The sequence below is a fragment of the Salvelinus fontinalis genome, chromosome 5, assembly GCF_029448725.1.
Source record: "Salvelinus fontinalis isolate EN_2023a chromosome 5, ASM2944872v1, whole genome shotgun sequence".
Taxonomy (NCBI): domain Eukaryota; kingdom Metazoa; phylum Chordata; class Actinopteri; order Salmoniformes; family Salmonidae; genus Salvelinus; species Salvelinus fontinalis.
The window spans coordinates 1,261,379-1,280,388 of NC_074669.1; positions in this window are offsets into that span (position 1 = coordinate 1,261,379).

Sequence of the window (19,010 nt, forward strand, 5' to 3'; positions counted from 1 at the left end):
TGACTATTGTGGCTAGCAAAAAACCGACTTGTTTTGAAGGTTGGAAAATCTTGTCCTTTGAGACATTAAAAGTGTTCTTACACTCTGATTCTGAACATTCAAAGCAACTAGGAAACGTCCATGGCAGGCAATATTGTCACCTTAGCTTGCTACTTAACGTCTGAGTGTTAGGAAGCTTGAGCGCCACCACCAATCAGCCTACACCACTGCTCACACATTACTAAGACAACTAGCATAGCCATGTCAGCAAATGACTGCTGTCTGAATACACACATGAAGGTGATTTGGTCACTTGTAACTGCTTAGACAGTCAGTATTCCAAAACAAATGTGAAAAACAAAACTGATCTGAGCATTAAATCCTGCAGTGTAAACAAGGCTTTAGCTCTTAGGTGAATGGCAGTTAGAGAGTCATCCCTGACATTATAATACAAAAATATATATTTGTTGTTTCCTGTTTTATGGACAGTGTCAAATCAAATCAAAATCAAATCAAATTTTATTTGTCACATACACATGGTTAGCAGATGTTGATGCGAGTGTAGCGAAATGCTTGTGCTTCTAGTTCCGACAATGCAGTAATAACCAACAAGTAATCTAACCTAACAATTCCACAACTACTACCTTATACACATAATTTCCATCAATTCTCATCATTAAAGTGGCTGGAGTTGAGTCAGTATGTTGGCAGCGGCCGCTAAATGTTAGTGGTGGCTGTTTAACAGTCTGATGGCCTTGATGGCCCAGTTTAACAGAAAAACGGCCCTGATGGCTGTTTTTCAGTCTCTCGGTCCCTGCTTTGATGCACCTGTACTGACCTCGCCTTCTGGATGATAGCGGGGTGAACAGGCAGTGGCTTGGGTAGTTGTTGTCCTTGATGATCTTTATGGCCTTCCTGTGACATCGGGTTGTGTAGGTGTCCTGGAGGGCAGGTAGTTTGCCCCCGGTGATGCGTTGTGCAGACCTCATTACCCTCTGGAGAGCCTTACGGTTGTGGGCGGAGCAGTTGCCGTACCAGGCGGTGATACAGCCCGACAGGATGCTCTCGATTGTGCATCTGTAGAAGTTTGTGAGTGCTTTTGGTGTCAAGCCGAATTTCTTCAGGCTCCTGAGGTTGAAGAGGCGCTGCTGCGCCTTCTTCACAACGCTGTCTGTGTGGGTGGACCCTTTCAGTTTGTCCGTGATGTGTACACCGAGGAACTTAAAACTTTCCACCTTCTCCACTACTGACCCGTCGATGTGGATAGGGGGGTGCTCCCTCTGCTGTTTCCTGAAGTCCACAATCATCTCCTTTGTTTTGTTGACGTTGAGTGTGAGGTTATTTTCCTGACACCACACTCCGAGGGCCCTCACCTCCTCCCTGTAGGCCGTCTCGTCGTTGTTGGTAATCAAGCTTACCACTGTAGTGTCATCCGCAAACTTGATGATTGAGTTGGAGGCGTGCATGGCCACGCAGTCGTGGGTGAACAGGGAGTACAGGAGAGGGCTCAGAACGCACCCTTGTGGGGCCCCAGTGTTGAGGATCAGCGGGGTGGAGATGTTGTTACCTACCCTCACCACCTGGGGGCGGTCCGTCAGGAAGTCCAGGACCCAGTTGCACAGGGCGGGGTCGAGACCCAGGGTCTCGAGCTTGATGACGAGTTTGGAGGGTACTATGGTGTTAAATGCTGAGCTGTAGTCGATGAACAGCATTCTCACATAGGTATTCCTCTTGTCCAGATGGGTTAGGGCAGTGTGCAGTATGGTTGCGATTGCGTCGTCTGTGGACCTATTGGGTCGGTAAGCAAATTGGAGTGGGTCTAGGGTGTCCGGTAGGGTGGAAGTGATATGGTCCTTGACTAGTCTCTCAAAGCACTTCATGATGACGGAAGTGAGTGCTACGGGGCGGTAGTCGTTTAGCTCAGTTACCTTAGCTTTCTTGGGAACAGGAACAATGGTTGCCCTCTTGAAGCATGTGGGAACAGTAGACTGGGATAAGGATTGATTGAATATGTCCGTAAACACACCAGCCAGCTGGTCTGCTCATGCTCTGAGGACGCGGCTGGGAATGCCGTCTGGGCCTGCAGCCTTGCGAGGGTTAACACGTTTAAATGTTTTACTCACCTCGGCTGCAGTGAAGGAGAGCCCGCAGGTTTTGGTAGCGCCCGGGCCGTGTCAGTGGCACTGTATTGTCCTCAAAGCGAGCAAAAAAGTTATTAAGCCTGTCTGGGAGCAAGACATCCTGGTCCGCGACGGGGCTGGTTTTCTTTTTGTAATCCGTGATTGACTGTAGACCCTGCCACATACCTCTTGTGTCTGAGCTGTTGAATTGCGACTCAATTTTGTCTCTGTACTGGGACTTAGCTAGTTTGATTGCCTTGCGGAGAGAATAGCTACACTGTTTGTATTCGGTCATGTTTCCGGTCACCTTGCTCTGGTTAAAAGCAGTGGTTCGCGCTTTCAGTTTCACGCGAATGCTGCCGTCAATCCACGGTTTCTGGTTTGGGAATGTTTTAATCGTTGCTGTGGGTACGACATCGTCAATGCACTTTCTAATGAACTCGCTCACCGAATCAGCATATTCGTCAATGTTGTTGTTGGATGCAATGCGGAACATATTCCAATCCGCGTGATCGAAGCAGTTTTGAAGCGTGGAATCAGATTGGTCGGACCAGCGTTGAACAGACCTGAGCGAGGGAGCTTGTTGTTTTAGTTTCTGTTTGTAGGCTGGAAGTAACAAAATGGAGTCGTGGTCAGCTTTTCCGAAAGGAGGGCGGGGGAGGGCCTTATATGCGTCGCGGAAATTAGTGTAACAATGATCCAAGGTTTTACCAGCCCTGGTAGCACAATCGATATGCTGATAGAATTTAGGGAGTTTTGTTTTCAGATTGGCCTTGTTAAAATCCCCAGCTACGATGAATGCAGCCTCAGGGTGTGTGGTTTCCAGTTTACAAAGAGTCAGATAAAGTTCGTTCAGGGCCATCGTTGTGTCTGCTTGGGGGGGATATATACGGCTGTGATTATAATCGAAGAGAATTCCCTTGGTAGATAATGCGGTCGACATTTGATTGTGAGGAGTTCTAGATCAGGTGAACAGAATGACTTGAGTTCCTGTATGTTGTTATGATCACACCACGTCTCGTTAATCATAAGGCATACCCCCCCGCCCCTCTTCTTACCAGAAAGATGTATGTTTCTGTCGGCGCGATGCGTGAAGAAACCAGCTGGCTGCACCGACTCCGTTAGCGTCTCTTGAGTTAGCCATGTTTCCGTGAAGCAGAGAACGTTACAATCTCTGATGTCCCTCTGGAATGTTACCCGTGCTCGGATTTCATCAACCTTATTGTCAAGAGACTGGACATTGGCGAGTAGTATGCTAGGGAGTGGAGCGCGATGTGCCCGTCTCCGAAGCCTGACCAGGAGACCTCTACGTTTGCCCCTTTTACGGCGTCGCATAGGGTCGCCGGCTGGGATCAGATCCGTTGTATTGGGTGGAAGGCAAAACACTGGATCCGTTTCGGGAAAGTCATATTCCTGGTTGGAACGATGGTGAGTTGACGTTGCTCTTATATTCAGTAGTTCCTCCCGACTGTATGTAATGAAACCTAAGATTACCTGGGGTACCAATGTAAGGAATAACACATAAAAAAACAAAATACTGCATATTTTCCAAGGAACGCGAAGCGAGGCGGCCATCTTGGTCGGCGCCGGAAGTAGAAGTCACGGTCCAAGGAAAATTTTAGCACTTTCTGTCATGGTCCCCTGGATGTTTTTGTCTAGTTCCCAGTTTGTTTCCGGGGCCGTCACCTGATGGTTGCAAAGAAACACACCACCCCTAGTTACTGTTGACAAACCAATAAAGTCCCGGACTGGTGAACCACTGATCCGTTCACATCGCTTTGTCTTTTGCCAATGTTAGGGACCCCCATACATACAAACAGTGCTTTTAACACACTTCTGTATTCCTACACTTTGCACTTCAAAATACATTTCAGCTCTGTTAAAAAATACACTCAATAAAAAATATTATACTTATCATAGTGATTCAGGAGTAACTTTAAAACAGAACAATATGACCAACCAACATTAGACAACTATCCAGAAACCACTCATAATGCTGAGGTGAATAAATTACAGTGATGAGAGAATAGTCAGATTAACTGATAACTAAATTAGTAGTGCCAAGGCAGCAGCTACTGTTCCTGGGGTTTATTAACCTGTCTAGGATCAGCGTGGCGCTAGCGGCACACCCCCCCCCCCCACTGAAAAACCAGTGCCGCGAAATTCAAAAAAAATATTTTTTTAAAATATTTAATTTTCACACATTAAAGTCCAATACAGCTAATGAAAGACACAGATCTTATGAATCCAGTCAACATTTCCGATTTTTAAAATGTTTTACAGGGAAGACACAATATGTAAAGATGTACATCTATTACCTAAAAACACATTAGCATAATCCACCATCTTTTATTTGTCCACCAACACCAGTAGCCATCACCAATTCGGCTAAACTAAGATATTTATAGCCCCTAACCAACAAAAAAACTCATTAGATGACAGTCTGATAACATATTTATGGTATGGGATAGGTTTTGTTAGAAAAAAGTGCATATTTCAGGTATATGGCATAGTTTACAATTGCACCCACCATCACAAATGGACTAGAATAATTACAATGAGCAACGTGTTTACCTAACTACTAATCATCAAACATTTCGTAAAAATACACAGCATACACGAATCGAAAGACACAGATCCTGTGAATACAGACAATATTTCAGATTTTCTAAGTGTCTTACAGCGAAAACACAATAAATCGTTATATTAGCTTAGCACATAGCAATTAGCAGCCCAGCATTGATTCTAGCCAAAGTGAGCGATAAAAGTCAACATCGCCAAAAGATATTAATTTTTTCACTAACCTTCTCAGAATTCTTCCGATGACACTCCTGTAACATCACATTACAACATGCATATACAGTTTGATCGAAAATGTTTATATTTAGCCACCAAAATCATGGTTAGACAATGTGAAATGTAGACAAGCTGGTAAAGAAAACGTCCTTGCGCCACTTAGACAGTGATCTACTCTTATACATAAATACTCATAAACGTGACTAAAAAATATAGGGTGGACAGGGATTGATAGACAATTTAATTCTTAATACAATTGCGTTATTACATTTTTTAATTTATCCTTACTTTTCAATACAGTTTGCGCCAAGCGAAGCTACGTCAAAAAACATGGCGTCCTAAGCCACTAAAATGTTTCGACAGAAACACGATTTATCATAATAAAAATGTCCTACCTTGAGCTGTTCTTCCATCAGTATCTTGGGCAAAGGATCCTTTCTTGGGAGAAATCGTCTTTTGGTGGAAAGCTGTCCTCTTGCCATGTGGAAATGTCAACTACGTTCGGGATGAACTGAAAAGCGCGTCCAACTTTTCACATCGTTGCAAAAATAAATGTCCCAAAATCGCACTAAACGGATATAAATTGCTATAAAACGCTTTAAATTAACTACTTTGTGATGTTTGTAACTCCTATAACGAGTGAAAAGATGACCGGAGAAATATAACAGGCTAAACTAACGCTTGGAACAGGAGAGGGTCGGTGTCTTCCACGCGCGTTACGCAGCAAGAAAAGACTTGCTAGCTAAAGGTTTTTTTCATTTGTAGGGCCTGTGAACGAGCAATCGAGCCCGTTGGAATCGTCATCACGTAAAGGCATCCAGGGGAAGACGTAAGAAGTGTCCGTATAGTCATAGCAACGACAGTGCCCGTTTAAATGACTTCAGAAAAGTGGCCAACGTTTCTCAAATCTGACTCCATGTCAGGGAAATTGCTGTAGAATGGGCTCTGTTCCACTTAGAGACAAAATTTCAACTCCTATAGAAACTATAGACTGTTTTCTATCCAATAATAATAATAATATGCATATTGTACGATCAAGGATTTTGTGGGAAGCCGTTTAAAAAATTAGCCACATTAGCATAAATAGTCTAAACAGCGCCCCCATCCCCAACAGGTTTTAAGGATCTCCATAAGTTCCTGCCAAGGCAGCAGCTACTCTTCCTGGGGTTTATTATGGATCCCCATTAGTTCCTACCAAGGCAGCAGCTACTCTTCCTGGAGTTTATTATGGATCCCCATTAGTTCCTGCCAAGGCAGCAGCTACTCTTCCTGGGGTTTATTATGGATCCCCATTAGTTCCTGCCAAGGCAGCAGCTACTCTTCCTGGGGTTTATTATGGATCCCCATTAGTTCCTGCCAAGGGAGCAGCTACTCTTCCTGGGGTCCAGCAAAATTAAGGCAGTTATATATATTTTTGAAACATTACAATATATTCACAACAGATTTCACAACACATTAAGTTTGTACCTTCAGGCCCCTACTCTACTACCATATATCTACAACAGAAAATCCATGTGACGTGTTTTTTTACATTTTACATTTTTTATTTCACCTTTATTTAACCAGGTAGGCTAGTTGAAAACAAGTTCTCATTTACAACTGCGACCTGGCCAAGATAAAGCATAGCAGTATGAACAGACAACAACACAGAGTTACACATGGAGTAAGCAATAAACAAGTCAATAACACAGTAGAGGGGAAAATGAGTCTATGTACATTGTGTGCAAAAGGCATGAGGAGGTAGGCAATAAATAGGCCATAGGAGCGAATAATTACAATTTAGCAGATTAACACTGGAGTGATAAATCATCAGATGATCATGTGCAAGTAGAGATACTGGTGTGCAAAAGAGCAGAAAAGTAAATAAATAAAAACAGTAAGGGGATGAGGTAGGTAAATTGTGTGGGCTGTTTACAGATGGACTATGTACAGCTGCAGCGATCGGTTAGCTGCTCAGATAGCAGATGTTTAAAGTTGGTGAGGGAAATAAAAGTCTCCAACTTCAGCGATTTTTGCAATTCGTTCCAGTCACAGGCAGCAGAGAACTGGAAGGAAAGGCGGCCAAATGAGGTGTTGGCTTTTGGGATGATCAGTGAGATATACCTGCTGGAGCGCGTGCTACGGGTGGGTGTTGTTATCGTGACCAGTGAACTGAGATAAGGCAGACTTTTACCTAGCATGGACTTATAGATGACCTGGAGCCAGTGGGTCTGGCGATGAATATGTAGCGAGGGCCAGCCGACTAGAGCATACAGGTCGCAGTGGTGGGTGGTATAAGGTGTTTTAGTAACAAAACGGATGGCACTATGATAAACTGCATCTAGTTTGCTGAGTAGAGTATTGGAAGCTATTTTGTAGATGACATCGCCGAAGTCGAGGATTGGTAGGATAGTCAGTTTTACTAGGGTAAGTTTGGCGGCGTGAGTGAAGGAGGCTTTGTTGCGAAATAGAAAGCCGATTCTTGATTTGATTTTGGATTGGAGACTGGAAGGAGAGTTTACAGTCTAGCCAGACACCTAGGTATTTATAGATGTCCACATATTCTAGGTCGGAACCGTCCAGGGTGGTGATGCTAGTCGGGCGGGCGGGTGCAGGCAGCGAACGGTTGAAAAGCATGCATTTGGTTTCACTAGCGTTTAAAAGCAGTTGGAGGCCACGGAAGGAGTGTTGTATGGCATTGAAGCTCGTTTGGAGGTTCGATAGCACAGTGTCCAAGGAAGGGCCAGAAGTATACAGAATGGTGTCGTCTGCGTAGAGGTGGATCAGGGAATCGCCCGCAGCAAGAGCAACATCATTGATATATACAGAGAAAAGAGTCGGCCCGAGAATTGAACCTTGTGGTACCCCCATAGAGACTGCCAGAGGACCGGACAACATGCCCTCCGATTTTACACACTGAACTCTGTCTGCAAAGTAGTTGGTGAACCAGGCAAGGCAGTCATCAGAAAAACCGAGGCTACTGAGTCTGCCGATAAGGATATGGTGATTGACAGAGTCGAAAGCCTTGGCCAGGTCGATGAACACGGCTGCACAGTACTGTCTTTTATCGATGGCGGTTATGATATCATTTAGTACCTTGAGTGTGGCTGAGGTGCACCCATGACCGTCTCGGAAACCGGATTGCACAGCGGAGAAGGTACGGTGGGATTCGAGATGGTCAGTGATCTTGGCTTTCGAAGACCTTAGAAAGGCAGGGCAGGATGGATATAGGTCTTTAACAGTTTGGGTCCAGGGTGTCTCCCCCTTTGAAGAGGGGGTGTGCCAGCTGTCCAATCCTTGGGGATCTCAGACGATATGAAAGAGAGGTTGAACAGGCTGGAAATAGGGGTTGCGACAATGGCGGCGGATAGTTTCAGAAATAGAGGGTCTAGATTGTCAAGCCCAGCTGATATGTATGGGTCCAGGTTTTGCAGCTCTTTCAGAACATCTGCTATCTGGATTTGGGTAAAGGAGAAGCTGGGGACGCTTGGGCGAGTAGCTGCGGGGAGGGGGGGGGGGGGGGGTGGAGCTGTTGGCCGAGGTTGGAGTAGCCAGGTGGAAGGCATGGCCAGCCGTTGAGAAATGCTTGTTGAAGTGTAATGAGAAATGCTTGTGTATGTATATTGCGTATGTTGTTGTGTGTGTGTATGCATGTGTCTGTGCCTATGTTTGTGTTGCTTCACAGTCACCACTGTTCCATCAGGTGTATTTTTATCTGTTTTTTAAATCTATTTTTATTGTGTGCATTAGTTACTTGATGTGGAATAGAGTTCCATGTAGTCATGGCTCCATGTAGTACTGTAAAGAAACCTCTGGTGGCATGTCTTGTGGGGTGTACATGGGTGTCCGAGCTGTGTGCCAGTAGTTCAAACAGACAGTTTGGTGCATTCAACATGTCAATACCTCTCACAAATACAAGTAGTGGTGAAGTCAATCTCTCCTCCATTTTGAGCCAGGAGAGATTGACATGCATATTATTAATGTGAGCCAATTGAAAAAGGTAAGGGCCCCAGACACTTGCCCTGGGGAATTCCTGATTCTACCTTGATTATGTTGGAGATGCTTCCATTAAAGAACACCCTTTGTATTCTGTTAGACAGGTAACTCTATATCCACAATATGTCAAGGAGTGTAAAAGCCTTAACACATGCGTTTTTCCAGCAGCAGACTATGATCGATAATGTCAAAACCCGCACTGAAGTCTAACAAAACAGTCCCCACAATTCTTTTATCGTCATCAGTCATTTGTGTAAGTGCTATGCTTGTTGAGTGTCCTTTCCTATAAGTGTGTTGAAAGTCTGTTAGCAATTTGTTTACTGTAAAAATGCATTGTATCTGGTCAAACACCATTTTTTTCAAAAGTTTACTAAGGTTTGGTAACAGGCTGATTGGTAGGCAATTTGAGCCAGTAAAGGGGGCTTTACTATTCTTCAGTAGCGGAATGACTTTTCCTTCACACCAGGTCTGAGGGCACAGGCTTAGATTGAAGATATGGCAAATAGGTGTGGCAATATCGTCTGCTATTATCCTCAGTAATTTTCCATCCAAGTTGACCCAGGTGGCTTGTCATTGTTGATAGACAACAATAATTTTTTCACCTCTTCCATACTCACTTTTCATAAATCTAAATGACAATGCTTGTCTTTCATCATTTAGTCAGTTATACTTGAATGTGTAGTGTCAACATTTGTTCTTGGCATATCATGCCTAAATTTACTGATCTGAGAGCCAGTTTCATCATAGCGCTTGACGGTTTTGGCGACTGCACTTGAAGAAACTTTCAAAGTTCTTGAAATGTCCCGTATTGATCTGTCACGCATCCCTCTGGAACTTTCATTACGCACACCTGTCCCCTATTCCCATTGATTAGTACTGGCATAAGTGGGCCCTTTGGTTTCCATTGGGCTTTCCATTATTATTACAATGTCTGTTGATCATGTGAGTACCTGTGCTGTGTTGTTTTGGCTTTCGTGTCACATGTATTGTGCAGATGATTACGGGTCTCGTCCCGTGTGATAATCATTGTGCGATTGTGTATTTATTCGAGGTACTCCTCGCTCTTTTGTTTGGGTCTCAACCCTGTGTTTTGTATACGTGATTGTTTGGTCTTCGTCCCCGTACCTGTACACGGCAAGCTGTAATTTGGGTAAAGACTTTTGAAAACTATTACGCATTCCTGCGCCTGTCTCCCGACCCTTCGTACCGGTGTGACAGAAAAATGGACCACAACAGGAATGGCTCATCCGACGACGCTGCTACTGATCCGTCCGACGTCGCCACAACGGGTCCGTCCGACGGCGCAACTTCAGCAGCCACAACTGGCCAGTCCAACGCCGCCACAACCGGTCTGTCCGACGCCACTGCTACTGGTTCGTCCGATGCCACCGCAACTTCGGCAGAGGCAACTGGCCCGTCCGACGACGCAGCTGCGGCAACTGGTTCGTCCGACGCCACCGCAACTTCGGCAGCGGCAATAGGCTCGTCCGACGACGCAACTTTGGCTGCTGCATCGGGTCTTGAACGACCCGCACTGCATTCCTGTGATCGTCCTCGAGCCCGGTGTCATTGCGCTGCCGGTGCAAAACTTCAGGGTTGGGGAGGGGGGGGGGGGGAGGGGGGGGCTGTACTGTCACACATCCCTCTGGAACTTTCATTGCGCACATCTGGCCCCAATTCCCAATGATTGTATTTGTATATATGTGCCCTTTTGTTCACCATGGTGCTGTCAATTATTGTTGCAATGTCCGTTTGTTCGTGTGAGTACCTGTGCTGTGTGTTTTGGGCTTTCATGCCCTTGTGGATTGCCAGATGATTACGGGTCTTGTCCCGTGTGGTATCATTGTTGCACGTGTGTATTTATTCGAGGTACTCCTCGCTCTTTTGTTTGGGTGTAAACCCTGTGTTTTTGTTACGTGATTGTTTGGTCTTTGTCCCCACGCCCTTACACGGCACGCCCTTACACGGCAAAACCCATATTACGCATTCCTGCTTCTGTCTCCCGGATCCTTCATACCGACGTGACACAATCATGTCTTAAAGTAATGACGGCCTGTCATTTCTCTTGACTTATTTGAGCATTTCTTGCCATTATCTAGACTTGGTATTTTACCAAATAGGGCATTCTTCTGTATACCAACCCTAAATTGTCACAACTGTTTAGCTCAAACACAAGAAGTAAAGAAATTCCACAAATTTCCTTTTAACAAGGCACAGCTGTTAATTGAAATGCATTCCAGGTGACTATCTCATGAAGCTGGTTGAGAGAATGCCAAGAGTGTGAAAAGCTGTCATCAAGTTAAAGGGTGGCTACTTTGAAGATTCTCAAATATAAGATATATTTAGATTTACAGTATGTAACACTTTTTTGGTTGCTAGATGATTCCATATGTGTTAAATTATAGTTTTGATGTCTCCACTATTATTCTACAATGTAGAAAATAGTACAAATAAAGAAAAACCCTGGAATGAGTAGGTGTGTCCAAACTTGTGACTGGTACTGTATATTCTTAAACAGAACCTTTTGTTAAAAAAATAACATGCTGTTAAATAAAACAAAACATAAAATGATCCCAAAACTGTGAACATACATTTTGTGTGCATCACACACTCCACAACAAACATAAAATGACTCCTGACATAATGAAACATTGTCCCATAATTACATCTCAGAAATTAATTAAACTCCTTTCAACCTTCAAGTATAGTATACACAAGTGGAGAATGTGGAAGGTATGTAGGTGGTGTATTGGAGTAATGTGTGGTGGGGTAAGGTGCAACTTGGTAGTGCGGTGGGGTAAAGTAAGGTGTTTCCCATCTTGGCACATAAGGTAGACTACAGGCCCAACTGTGTTAACTACTGGCTATAGTGAAGGCTGACCCAGTGTCTCGTAGGTAAGCATTAGTCTTGGTCTTCTATCTTTGGGGGACCGTCTGACTCGCTCCTTAGTCGGATCTTGGTCTAATTGTCTATTGTCCCTAACAGGCTCTTAATTCCCTACATCGACTTCAGCTTCATCAGGCTGATCCATTTCAGGTAAGTACTTGTTCTTAGATTTGTCTTTCATGTCTTTCATTTCCAGCCGCGTCCTCAGAGCATGCGCAGACCAGCTGGATGATGTGTTTATGGGCATATTCAATCTCTCCCTATCCCAGTCTGCTGTACCCACATGTTTCAAGGTGGCCACCATTGTTCAGGTACCCAAGAAGGCAAAGGTAACTGAACTTAATGACTATCGCCCTGTAGCACTCACCTCTGTCATCATGAAGTGCTTAGAGAGACTAGTCAAGGATCATATCACCTCTACCTTACCTGCCACCCTAGACCCACTTCAATTTGTTTACCGCCCTAATAGGTCCACAGACGATGCAATCGCCATCACACTGCACACTGCTTATCCCATCTGGACAAGAAAAATACCTATGTAAGAATGCTGTTTGTTGACTATAGCTCAGCATTCAACACCATAGTACCCTCCAAGCTCATCATTAATAAGCTCGAGGCCCTGGGTCTGAACCCCGCCCTGTGTCCTAGACTTCCTGACGGGCCACCCCCAGGTGGTGAAGGTAGGAAACATCACCTCCACTCCGCTGATCTTTAACACTGGAACCCCGCAAGGGTGCATGCTCAGCCCCCTCCTGTACTCCCTGTTCACCCATGACTGAGTGGCCAAGCACGCCTCCAACTCAATCATCAAGTTTGCAGACAACACAACAGTAGTATGCTTGATTACCAACGATGATGAGACAGCCTACAGGGAGGAGGTGAGGGATCTGGGATTGTGGTGCCTGAAAAACAACCTCTCACTCAACGTCAACAAAACAAAGGAGATGATCGTGGACTTCAGGAACAGCAGAGGGTGCACCCGCCTAATATCTACATCGACGGGACTGCAGTGGAGAAGGTGGAAAGCTTCAAGTTCCTTGGTGTACACATCACTGATAAACTGAAATGGACCACCCACACAGACAGTGTGGTGAAGAAGGCACAACAGAGTCACTTCAACCTCAAGAGGCAAAAGAAATTTAGCTTGTCACCTAAAACCCTCACACATTTTTACAGAAGCACAATTGAAAGCATCCTGTCGGGCTGTATCACCGCCTGGTATGGAAACTGCACCGCCGGCAACCGCAAGGCTCTCCAGAGGGTGGTGCATTCTACCCAACGCATTACCGTGGGGAAACTACCCACCCTCCAGGACACCTACAGCACCCGATGTCACAGGAAGGCCAAAAAGATCAAGGACATCAACCACCCGAGCCACTGCTTGTTCACCCCGCTATCATCCAGAAGGAGAGGTCAGTACAGGCGCATCAAAGCTGGGACCGAGAAACTGAAAAACAGCTTTTATCTCAAGGCCATCAAACTGTTAAACAGCCACCACTAGCACATTAGAGGCTGCTGCCTATAGGCATAGACTAGGAATCACTGGCCACTTTAAGGAATAGAACACTAGTCACTTAATAATGTTTACATATCTGGCATTACTCATCTCATAAACTCAGCCATAAAAGAAACGCTCCTTTTTCAGGACCCTGTCTTTCAAAGATCATTCGTAAAAATCCAAATAACTTCACAGATCTTCATTGTAAAGGATTTAAACACTGTTTCCTATGCTTGTTCAATGAACCATGAACAATTAATGAACATGCACATGTGGAACGGTCGTTAAGACACTAACAGCTTACAGATGGTAGGCAATTAAGATCACAGTTATGAAAACTTAGGACACTAAAGAGGCCTTTCTACTGACTCTGAAAAACACCAAAAGAAAGATGCCCAGGGTCCCTGCTCATCTGAGTGAACATGCCTTAGGCATGCTGCTAGGAGGCATGAGGACTGCAGATATTGCCAGCGCAATAAATTGCAATGTCCGTACTGTGAGATGCCTAAGACAGCGCTACAGGGAGACAGGACAGACAGCTGATCGTCCTCGCAGTGGCAGACCACGTGTAACAACACCTGCACAGGATCGGTACATCCGAACGTCACACCTGCGGGACAGGTACAGGATGGCAACAACAACTGCCCGAGTTACCTCAGGAACGCACAATCCCTCCATCAGTGCTCAGACTGTCCGCAATAGGCGGAGAGAGGCTGGACTGAGGGCTTGTAGGCCTGTTGTAAGGCAGGTCCTCACCAGACATCACCGGCAACAATGTTGCCTATTGGCACAAACCCACCGTTGCTGGACCAGACAGGATAGGCAGAAAGTGCTCTTCACTGACGAGTCGCGGTTTTCTGTCTCACCAGAGGTGATGGTCAGATTTGCATTGATCGTCGAAGGAATGAGCGTAACACCGAGGACTGTACTCTGGAGCGGGATCGATTTGGAGGTGGAGGGTCCGTCATGGTCTGGGGCGGTGTGTCACAGCATCATTGGACTGAGCTTGTTGTCATTGCAGGCAATCTCAATGCTGTGCGTTACAGGGAAGACATCCTCCTCCCTCATGTGGTACCCTTCCTGCAGGCTCATCCTGACATGACCCTCCAGCATAACAATGCCACCAGCCATACTGCTCATTCTGTGCGTGATTTCCTGCAAGACAGTAATGTCAGTGTTCTGCCATGGCCATCGAAGAGCCCGGATCTCAATCCCATTGAGCATGTCTGGAACCTGTTGGATAGGAGGGTGAGGGCTAGGGTCATTCCCCAGTAATGTCTGGGATACTTGCAGGTGCCTTGGTGGAAGAGTGGGGTAACATCTCATAGCAAGAACTGGCAAATCTGGTGCAGTCCATGAGGAGGAGATGCACTGCAGTACTTAATGCAGCTGGGGGTCACACCAGATACTGACTGTTACTTTTGATTTAGACCCCCCCCCCCCCCCCTTTGTTCAGGGACACATTATTCAATTTCTGTTAGTCATATGTTTGTGGAACTTGTTCAGTTTATGTCTCAGTTGTTGAATCTTGTTATGTTCATACAAATATTTACACATGTTAAGTTTGCTGAAAATAATTACAGTTGACAGAGAGAGGACGTTTCTTTTTTTGCTGAGTTTGTGTATAACTGTTTTCTATACTATTCTACAGTATCTTAGTCCGTTCCGCTCTGACATCGCTTGTCCATATGTATATAGTCTTGATTCATAACTTCTTAGATTTGTGTGTATTGGGTACACGTTGTGTAATTTGTTAGATGTTACTTGTTAGACATTACTGCACTGTCGGAGCTAGAAGCACAAGCATTTCGCTACACCCGCAGTAACATCTGCTAATCACGTGTATGTGACCAATAAATGTTGATTTGATTTGATTATTGTATTTACCTCAAACACAACACTTTGTGTTCAGGACAAAAGTGAATTGCTTGCCACATTTTTTGCAGTATTACTTAAATGTTTTGTTGCAAACAGGATGTTTTGGAATATTTGTATTCTCTACAGGCTTCCTTTTGTCACTCTGTCAATTAGCTTAGTATTGTGGAATAACTACAATGTTGTTGATCCATCGTCAGTTTTTCTCGTATCACAGCCATTAAACTGTAACTGTTTAAATTCACCATCGGCCTCATGGTGGAAATCCCTGAGTGGTTCCTTCCTCTCTGGAACTGAGTGAGAAAAGACATCTGTCACTCTGTAGTGACTGGGTGTATTGATGCACCATCCAAAGTGTAATTAATAGCTTCACCATGTTCAAAGGGATTATTCAATGTCTACTGATATTCAGATATTCAATGAATAATGATAATAACGACGATGGTGAGAGCCCAGTACAGCCTAACCCATTAATTATAGGCTATTGTTACTTTCTGTCTCTACAAGCATAATGTTTCAATGTATATAGTCATGTGACAAATAGTTTTTTTTTTAGTTGTAACGTCCAAATGTCAGCCTGTACAGCATCCATACCTGCTATTGACCTTACCCTCCATGTCAACTATACAGCATCCATAGCTACCATTGACCTTACCCTCCATGTCAACTGTACAGCATCCATAGCTACTATTGGCCTTACCATCCATGTCAACTGTACAGCATCCATACCTGCTATTGGCCTTACCATCCATGTCAACTGTACAGCATCCATACCTGCTATTGGCCTTACCCTCCATGTCAACTGTACAGCATCCATACCTACCATTGACCTTACCCTCCATGTCAACTGTACAGCATCCATACCTGCTATTGGCCTTACCATCCATGTCAACTGTACAGCATCCATACCTGCTATTGGCCTTACCCTCCATGTCAACTGTACAGCATCCATACCTACCATTGACCTTACCCTCCATGTCAACTGTACAGCATCCATACCTACCATTGACCTTACCCTCCATGTCAACTGTACAGCATCCATACCTACCATTGACCTTACCCTCCATGTCAACTGTACAGCATCCATACCTACCATTGACCTTACCCTCCATGTCAACTGTACAGCATCCATACCTGCTATTGACTCAGTGGAGGCTCATCAGAGGAGGAAGGGGAGGACCATCCTCCTCAGTGAATTTCAGAAAAATGTAAAATGTAAAACATTAAAAAAGTTATCCTTTTTAGATAAAACTATACTGAATATATTCACATGTCACCAAATAACTGATTAAAACACATTATTTTGCAATGAAGGTCTACAGTAGCCTCAACAACACTCTGTAGGGTAACACCATGGTGTAGCCGGAGGTCAGCTAGCTTCCATCCTCCTCTGGTTACGTTGACTTCAATACAAAACCTAGCAGGCTCATGGTTCTCACCCCCTTTTATAGACGTACACAGTAATTATGACAACTTCCGGAGGACGTTCTTCAACATATCAGAGCTCTTGCAGCATGAACTGACATGTTGTCCACCCAATCAAAGGATCAGAAAATGTATCCAGTACTGAAAGCATAAACTACAGCTAGCTAGCACTACAGTGCATAACATGTGGTTGACTCAAAGAGAGAAAGACAATAGTTGAACAGTTTTGAATAAGTTTGTTTCTTCCAAAATGAAGGAGAAGCAAGAGCGAAATAGAGAGATAAATAAAAATTGCTTACTGAGCTAGCAAATACAGCTAGCTAATTTAGCCTACTGAAACACCCTGCTCAAACAGAGGGATGCTATGTTAGCTAGCTGGCTATGACTTTCCAATACAATACTGAAACTCTTCCAAGTCAAGGTAAGCTTCTGGTATTACTAAATTATTGCACCAGGGCCCGCCGGTGTAAATGCTTATTGACTGTACACTAACATTACTCCATGATTGTAGCCTGTTTACTATCATGTTAGTTATATTAGCTACGCTGACTATTACATTACTTTAGCTAAAATGGTGACAACGATGTAGGCTGTGTGTATCGGTCTGGGTTGGAAAGTTTTTTTCCGCCTGGTCATATACAGCTGATGTGTTGTCCATTGAAGTCCACAAGCGAATGGAAGAGAAGGAATACAACGTGGCTGTCATGAGAGTGAACTCTGTTTACACTTGATATGGGGTGTATTCCTTCTTTATCAAAGCACTGTACCTACATCGCAGACCATTCTACACAACACTAAATTTGCAAACATTTCTAAAAACCTGTTTTTCTTTGTCATTATGGGGTATTGTGTGTAGATTGAAAGGGAGAAAAAAACGATTGAATACATTTCAGAATAAGGCTGTAACGTAACAAAATGTGAAAAAGTCAAGGGGTCTGAATACTTTCCCGAATGCCCTGTATATTGTGTCTTATGAAACGTTTATGTTTGGCGTGCCCTTGAATGACAAGGAGTTGACAAGATAGCAGAAACCGACTGACACCCAGGTTGTAAAGGGTCTGAAAGTCTTCAGAACATGGGCAGGACCAGGATGTAGCACTGTTAATGACCTCGGTTGATCCTCCTTCAAGAGAGACAGATGGTAGATAGAAGGTGACACAACCCTGAACCATGTCTAGATGACTCTATCCCTGATAGAACCCTTCTACTGAGCTGCTGCTGCTGCTGCTGCTGGGGGACAGACACTGGCTACATCCCAAATGGATCCCTATTACCTATATAGTACACTACTTTTAACTAGAGGCCTATGGGGCCTGGTCAAAAGTAGTGTACTAATTAGGGAATAGGGTGTCATTCAGGACTCAGCCACGTTCTGTCACTGGTGTCATCCAGGCCTCAAGCATACTGGTACATGCATCACTACACAGTTTAAACTGAACGGTTGAAGTGCTCTTAACCTGTCTAGGATCAGCGTGGCGCTAGCGGCACACCCCCCCCCCCCCCCCCCCACTGAAAAACCAGTGCCGCGAAATTCAAAAAAAATATTTTTTTAAAATATTTAACTTTCACACATGAAAGTCCAATACAGCTAATGAAAGACACAGATCTTGTGAATCCAGTCAACATTTCCGATTTTTAAAATGTTTTACAGGGAAGACACAATATGTAAAGATGTACATCTATTACCTAAAAACACATTAGCATAATCCACCATCTTTTATTTGTCCACCAACACCAGTAGCCATCACCAATTCGGCTAAACTAAGATATTTATAGCCCCTAACCAACAAAAAAACTCATTAGATGACAGTCTGATAACATATTTATGGTATGGGATAGGTTTTGTTAGAAAAAAGTGCATATTTCAGGTAGATGGCATAGTTTACAATTGCACCCACCATCACAAATGGACTAGAATAATTACAATGAGCAACGTGTTTACCTAACTACTAATCATCAAACATTTCGTAAAAATACACAGCATACACGAATCGAAAGACACAGATCCTGTGAATACAGACAATATTTCAGATTTTCTAAGTGTCTTACAGCGAAAACACAATAAATCGTTATATTAGCTTAGCACATAGCAATTAGCAGCCCAGCATTGATTCTAGCCAAAGTGAGCGATAAAAGTCAACATCGCCAAAAGATATTAATTTTTTCACTAACCTTCTCAGAATTCTTCCGATGACACTCCTGTAACATCACATTACAACATGCATATACAGTTTGATCGAAAATGTTTATATTTAGCCACCAAAATCATGGTTAGACAATGTGAAATGTAGACAAGCTGGTAAAGAAAAAGTCCTTGCACCACTTAGACAGTGATCTACTCTTATACATAAATACTCATAAACGTGACTAAAAAATATAGGGTGGACAGGGATTGATAGACAATTTAATTCTTAATACAATTGCGTTATTACATTTTTTAATTTATCCTTACTTT